The sequence below is a fragment of the Rousettus aegyptiacus genome, unplaced genomic scaffold, assembly GCF_014176215.1.
Source record: "Rousettus aegyptiacus isolate mRouAeg1 unplaced genomic scaffold, mRouAeg1.p scaffold_m13_p_2, whole genome shotgun sequence".
Classification (NCBI taxonomy): domain Eukaryota; kingdom Metazoa; phylum Chordata; class Mammalia; order Chiroptera; family Pteropodidae; genus Rousettus; species Rousettus aegyptiacus.
The window spans coordinates 95,067,362-95,075,784 of record NW_023416295.1 but is presented as its reverse complement, the minus strand read 5'-3'; positions in this window follow the sequence as shown (position 1 = coordinate 95,075,784).

Genomic DNA, 8,423 nt, shown 5'->3' with positions numbered 1-8,423 from the left:
CTTACATTTGCCTTCAGAGATTTTAAGCAGATAAATGATCTGACCTGGGTAAAAAAGTCACTCCAGTTGTGTGGAGAATGGATTGTAGGGAAACAAGTTGGGGTGCAGAGGGACTAGTTTGGAGCTGATAGATGGTGGCTTAGTGAAATTGGGGAAAAGATAACAGACTTGAGAAATATGTTCATAGAGGATCTATAGAGAATCCAAACAATAGGATTTGACCATAATTTGGATAATGGAGATAAAGAAAGAAATTGAAAACAATACCTGGTTCTTAACTTGAGTAACTAAGGTGGTGGTGCAATTTGCTGAAATGGGGAAGACAGAGGGAGGAGCAGGTTGGGAGGAAATCAAGAGTTCTGTTCTGAATATATCAACATGTTATCTGTTAGACATCTAGATGAAAATGTTAGCTTAATATGCTAATGAGGAGCCAAGGGAGAAGTCAGAGCTAGAAATATGCATGTAGGTGTCATTGGTATATAGATAATATTTAAAGCCATGGGAGTGGATGAGATAATGTAAGAATACAGTATAGATAAAGAGAAGAAGGAACCCCAAAGACTGAACCCTGAGCACTCTAACATGTAGAGGCAAGACAGAGAAGGAATAAGCAAAGGAAATTGAAAAAGAATAGCCTGTAAGGAAGAAAGCCAAAAAGGTATTTTTTATGAACTGATTTATGTTGCCCTGAAATTTAGAAGTTGAAGCCTTAACCCCCTGTACCTCAGAATGTAATTGTAACTGTAATTAAAGATAAAGCCTTTAAAGAGGTAATTGAGTAAAAATGAAGCTGTTAGGGTGGGCTCTTATCCAATCCACCTGATGTCCTTATAAAAGGAAATTGAGTTACACAACAGAGACACCAGGAGTGCATGTGCACAGAAGTATCACCATCTGAAGACACAGGGAGAAGGTGGCCACCTGCAAGCCAAGGAGCGAGGCCTTAGGAGAAACCAACTTGCCCATACCTTGATCTTTGACTTCTAGTTTCCAGATCAGTGAGAAAACAAATTTCTCTTATTAAAGTCACACAGTCTGTGGTATTTTTTGTCACAACATCCCCAGCAAAGCAATACAGTATTTTATTCCAGAAGTAAAGAGAAAAACGTTTCAAGCAGGAGGGAATGTTCAACTCTGCAGGACATTGACAAGAAGTGGGATTAAATGAGGATGGAGAAACGATCAAGAAGATAACTTTATGAATCTGAAAAGAGAAATTCTGTAGAAGTTTGAGTAAAATTAAAAGAATGGGAATGAGAAATAAAAATGACGCCTATAGGCCACACTTTCAAGAAGTATAATGAAAGTGATTAGAGAAATGCGTAGGAGATGGAGAGAGATGTGGAGCCAAGGAAGACATTGTTTAAGACAGTTAATTGAGCAAGTTTGTATGGGCTAATTTTTACTAGGTTTGAGAAATGTGAATGAGAGACAAAAAGAGCAAATTTATTTTAAAGAAAAGCTTTCATTTAATTTGAAGCATCTTATGCAGAATGTGTGGGCTCTTTCTGTTTTGCACAGAGTGCTGTATGACAAGTGAACTCCAAATATTTTAACAGCTGAAGGCTCCTATACTATAGTAGTAAGTAGTAAATATTTCTCATTCATTCATTTATTCATCTTTCATTAAATATATATTTATTAAACCATTCCTGTGTGAAAGGCACTAATCTAAGCACTGAGTTAGAGCAAAGAACAAAGTCTTGGCTTCCATGGACCTTGTATTCTAGATGGCAGAAACATGATGAACAAGTAAAGAAGTATATCGTATTGCTGGTAGAAGTAAGTGCTGTGAAGAAAAATGGAGTAGGGGACTTCTTGTCAAGAGAGCAAAGCAGGTTACTGCTGTGCTCACCTCCTCCTATGGCCACATCGAAATTACAACTGAATTATAGAACAATCACTCTTGAGAACCACCTGAAGACTAGTTGAACAGAACTCCTATAACTAAAGATATAAAGAAGAAGCCATGTCAAAACTGGTAGAAGGGGTTGAGATGCAAAATAGGCGGGTCCCACACTCGCATGTGATAATGAAGAATTGGAAGTGATATCTTAGCTATGGAAGTCCCCACTGAGGAGGGGTCCCAGCTCCACACAAGGCTCATCAGCCCAGAGCACCAGTGCTGAAAAAAGGAGTCTCCACAACAGTTGGCTGTGAAAATCAGCAACAACTCAATCTGGGTGAGATGAAGGGCTGCTGTCGATTCAGGTGTCTTCTTAAAGGGCCCATGAACAGACTCACTCACAGACACTAGCCCTAAGTTCAGAAAAGAGACAGCAGTTCAAGGCTCCAGGGACACACAGGGAGGAACTGAATTGCCTGGCTTCAGTGTGCAGGCTGGAGGGGCTGCTCTCAGTCACCATTGTTGTTTGTTGAGCCTTCTCCCCACCTATCCTGCAGGCACAGGCAGGCACCCAATCTGAGCTCTTCATTAACTTGGCCATCACCACCTTGGACCTACTCTGGTAATTCTCTGAGATTCTGTACCACCTAATTCATATGCCCGGCCTAAACCTCTTTCAGAAGATAATCTGCACAAGTGGCTGGTCTGGGCCCATGCTGCAGATTTTCCTAAAATCTCTCAAAGGTCCACAAATCCCAAACAAGCAGCTATTGGCCTTGGTATGCCCTGTACCTCTTGCTAAGTGGCCCCAAGCCTGGCACTAGTAGCGGCTGGCTTCAGTTCATAGCATAACTTTCCCCAGACACCTCCCAGCACAGCACCAGCAACTGCTAACAGCAGATCACTTTATAGCTCCTACCAGATGGCCCCAGGCCAGACACAGCAGTGGCTGAACTTGGTCTGCACTGGAGCCCCTCCCAAGAGGCCCCAGACCCAACACACCTGGTGTCTATCTTCAGACCAGACCAGAGCACTATCCAATTAGTGCCACAAATAACACACACAAATGATGAACTCGGCAGGCACCAGAGCCTCACTAAGGCAAATTCTTCTCTGCCCCTGCACAACAGCTTGTCCACTGTAGTCACAACCAGGCCTCAGTTAGTCTGAGGATCAATCCCACCCACTGATAATGCAATATCAATAAAGGCTCAACTACAAGAGGAGGGTACACATGACCCACACAAGGGACAACCCTGGAGCACCTATCTCGGGTGAACAGGGAGATTGTGCCACTGGACCCTTCAGAATAATTACTACATAATGCAAATCTTCTAAACTTGGAAATGTAGCAGACCTATCATATGTAGGGACAAACACAGGGAGGCAGCTAAAATGAGGAGACAAAGAAGCATGTCCCAAGTGAAAGAATAAGGCAAAACTCCAGGAAAATAACTAAACAAAATGAAGGCAAAGAATCTACCAGATACAATTTAAAACACTGTATGTAAGGTTTCTCAATGAATTTAGGGGAAGAATAGATCATCTCAGTGAGCCCTTCAGCCAAGAGATGGGAAACACAAAAAAAGAAGATAGGAACCATAAAAAAGAACCAGTCAGAAATGAAGAATACAATAATTTAAATGAAGACTACATCGGATGGAATTAACATCAGATTAGATGAAGCAGAGCATCAAATCAGTGATTTGAAAGGTAGCAGAAAACACCCAATTAGAACAACAAAAAGAAAAAAAGAATTTAAAAAATGTAGATAGTTTAAGGAACCTCTGAGATGACATCAAGCATAGGATTCAAAACTTATTTGAAGAAATATTGACTAAAGGCAGCTATTGGCCTTGGTGTGCCCTGTACCTCTTCCCTAACTTATTTGAAGAAATATTAAGAAATAGACATACAAGTATAAGAAGTGCAGAGAGTCCCAAACAAGATGAATCCAAAGATGCCCACACTAAGACACATCATTAAAATGCCAAAGGTTTAAGACAGAGAGAACCTTAAAAGCAAGAGAAAAGCAGTTAGCTACCTACAAGGGAGCTCCCATAAGACTTTCAGCTGATTCCTCAACCGTGATTTTGCAAGGATCTACGACCAAGATTGCTCTACACAAAAAGGCTATTAGAATCAAAGGAGAGACAGAGTTACCCAAACAAGAAAAAGCTAAAAATGTTCATCACCACTAAATCAGTATAAACAAGAAATGTTAAAGGGAATTATTTAAGAAGAAAAATGAAAAAAAAAAACAAAAACCACACACAAAAATATGAATAACATAATATAAGAAAAAGAATTCTCACTGACAAAGGCCAACAGTAAAAGCCATAGATCAACCAACTATAAAGCTACTACAAAATTTAAAAGACAAAAGTAGAAGATCTTGTGTAACTACAAGGTAAATTAAGGGATACACACATGCGCACACACACACACACACACATGCAAAGTAAAAAATAATGACAAAAACATAAACATTCAGGGAGTGAGTAAAAGTAGTAGTGATTTTAGAATGTGTTGAATTTAAACGATCATCAACTTGAAATAGACTGTTTTAAACATAGCTGAGGATGTGTAAAGCACATGGTAACCACATATCAAAAATCTACAAGAGATACACAAGAAATAGAGAGGAATCCAAACACGACAGTACAGGAAGTCATCAACGTACAAGAGAAGAGAGCAAGAGAATAAGAAGGGAACACAGAAGAACTACAGAAACAATCAAAAAACAATTAATAAAATGGCAATAACAACATACATATAAAAAATTACTCTAAATACAAATGGATTAAATGCTCCAATCAAAAGTTGAATGGATAAAGAAATGGTACATATACATACAGTGGAATATTATTAGGCCATAATAAAAAAAAATCTTATTATTTTGTGACAAAATGGGTGGTCTTAGAAGGTATTATGCTAAGTAAAATAAGTCATACAGAAAAAGACAAATACTATATGATTTCACTTACATGTAAAATCTAAATAAAAAACAAAAACAAAAACAAAATAAATGAACAAACAAAACAGAAACAAACTCATAGATACAGAGAACAAACTGATGATTGCCAGATGGGAGGGGCATTGGGAAGCTGAGTGAAAAAAGTTTAAGAAATTAAGAAGTACAAATGGGCAGTTACAAAAGAGTCACAGGGCTGTAAAGCACAGCGTAGGAAAATAGTCAATGACATTGCAATAATTATGTATGGTACCGAGTGGATACAAGACTCATCGGGGAAATCACTTTGTAAGTTATATAAATATTTAACCACTATGCTGTACACTTGAAACTAATATAATATTGAATGTAAACTGTAATTGAAAAACTAAAAATTAAAAAATAGAAAAAGATGATGAGGCAGAAGCTAAAGAGTGATGAAAGAAGTGGGACTCTTTTAGATAGATTTATTAGTTGGGGCAAGTATCTCTGATAAAATGACATTTGCAAACAAATGAAATGAGTGAGAAAGAGTAAGGAAAAAATACACTCTTCCTCCTGTGTATTTCTGCTTTACTGTCATAATACTAATACACTCACAACACTTCTGACACCATATGTGTGGGTTTCCCACACATCAAGCAATTCTCTGCAACACCAGCTGGGTGCCCTATGATTCAATCCAATTCTGACACTAAACAGAGTAAGGTGGACTCCACAGATAAAGAGCTCTATCCTGAGACTGACCCTCACTCCAAATACTAAATGCAGGTAGTAGGTGCCCAGATTTCCCACAACTTCTGTTCAACTTGACTATAAATCAGAGGTTCCCACTACCCTCTTCTTTGGATTCAATCATTTGCTAGAAGAGCTCACTGAACTCAGAGAAACTTATTTACATTTACCAGTTTATTATGTAATAAAATTTGTTATATAATAAAGGATATGATAAAGGGCACAGAGACTGTATTTCTCAATTTTCCTTATATCTAGATCTGAACAGTTGACTAAGTCCTGGCTAGTCAGATATAAGTAGGAGTGTTGTATGAAACTGCTGGAAATCTCCTTTATATGTAGGGATGTGCTCCTTTTTACATCAACTCTTTTGCTCCTGGGTATGAAAATTTAAGTTCTAGTTTCTATATTCAGCCTTGAGAAGACCCTGAAACTCAAAAACGTGAGCTTAGAAAGAAAGATGGGAGCCTGGGTACCTGGTGACACTGTAAAGCTGCCGTACTATCTTTGCATTATCTACTTTCATTCTTCTTTTATGTGAGAGAAACATACTGATCTTGTGTAAGCGGCTGTTATTTTGGAGTTTCTTGTTATAGGTCTTATGCTTTCAACTCATGTTTTTGTTTTTTGCCACTTATTGACAATTTTTTCTGGTCATTTCTTCCTTTATCTGTCTGATGCTTCCCTGGAAGATCCATTTGCAAGGCTGCCTTTATTTGACCTGACTATGATCTCATACAGGGTTTAAAAACATTCCCTAGAGGTACTTGTTAGAAATATTTAGAGAAAATTGTTTAACTTTATCGCTGCCTGGGCTGGTGGATTATAGTGGAGCCACCATAGGCTAAACTAAAGCTTAAAAGAAAAAGCTAGCAGATGACATGTCCATAAGAATTTGAAAAGCTCTGACACATTCCTGGTAATGCAGATAACCAGCACATACTTACAGCTGTGTTCACACTCCAGAAAGACCTGAGAAGGCTCTATGTCTGTATTTCCCTGTAGGTATTAGGCCAATGAGGGCCTCCGCAGTTTGTCCACTGTATCCTCATTATCAGTAACTATACTTTTCACATAGAAAATTTAATAAATGTTGAACAAATGGAGAGGAATTAGTGAGTCTTATAGAAATATATATGTGTGTGTGTATATATATATATATATATATATATATATATATATATATATATATATTGCATCCCAAGAACACCAATAAAAGAATTATTTAACATTCTAACAATAAAAATCGGGTCATACCAAAAGTATAATAATCTATAATTTTATTTTAATGAGAATTTGGTGGGATTGTTCTAATTATATTATATATGTTAAATATGTTATTTAAAATATAAAAATATTTTACTTGTTATATATATTTACAATTGAATGCTCTTTCGGATAGCTGTTAGGATTTCAAGTTTTTTGTATGGTTTTCAATATTAACTGTGAAGTACAAAATCTGAAAGGAGTAAAAAGAAGAAACTATGTAGAAGTTAACTAGACACTGTACCTATAGGTATGGATGATAATTTAGGAACTTTGCTTCTAGTCTCTTGACTTAAATGTCATATTTGTGAGAAGTGAGAAATATCTTCTTCATATGTCCCACTTACACTTCCAGTAATATAATCATAATTTAGTCTTTCTTTCCAGAGTAACATTTCTTTTGTTGTTATTTCATTATCTCATTTTGCTAATTAGTGTGGTCACTGGGTTCTTGTTTAACATAATCTAATATGGTCAAGAAGCTATCCCTAGTTTAAAATAAAAAACAAGATATTTTTATAACCAAAAGTGAGAGAACATTTTTTTTAACCAAAACACTTACTAAAATTCTTGCAGTTTGAAAGTTTGGCCTATTAGGATTGGTGGTTGAAAAAGATAAGAGTTCTTAGGTTTAAATGAAAACTAGAAAGAACAGTAACAAAGCAAGAACTGTGAAATGTTGATTTAGAAAGGTAGTTGGGAGTGGGCATTGAGAAGAAGTGGCTGCAAATGGTAATTTAGAATAACATTTGGAAGTAGGAGGCTCATAAAACAAGGTGCTAGCTGAATAAATAATTGGAATGTTATATTAACTACTTTTCTCATTAATAACTAAAGCCTGGCACATTCTTTGCTGAAACTTTGAAACAAACAAAAAAATACAACTACATATAACTACTCTCATTCAATGAAAACATAACTGTATGAAGTATACTTAAGTGGACATATATAAGCAAGATATATATATGTATATATATGTAAGATATATACATATATATGCAAGATATATATATTATTATAATTACAGGATACAGAAACCACTGTGGGGAGGGGTATGATAATTTTTAAAGGGCATATTTATATAGAGAGAAACAATTGCTTTTCCCTGTAGTGTGAAAATTCTTTAACTAAAATATAACCTAATAAATATGACTTAGAATTCTGAACTCGAGAGGCCATTAGGACACTTAATAGAGAAAAATAGGGAAATAGTGTTTACAGTTGGTTAATAAGCTCACAGTCAGCCAAGAATAGGTCAGAGCCAAAAAGGTGAATAAACCTGAGAAAAATCCGTGGATGATATTTAATTTTTTGAGTACTATTTATATTATATTTTATTTTTGTAATATTATGTTATATTATATTAATTTAAAAATACTATTGATGATTACAAATAAATATGAAAATAATCAATTCTGTTAGTCTTTTCTATAAAATTTATGGAAGAGTTTAAAAGTATAATACTTAGCAAGGGCATCATATAACTGATACCCTCTATATAATTGGTTTAAATATTTAGGAAAGCAATTGGCTAATTTTTATTAAAAATAAAAAAATGTTTTTACCTTCTCAACCATTAATTTCATTTTGGGAATATATACAAAAGAATTAATCATAAAA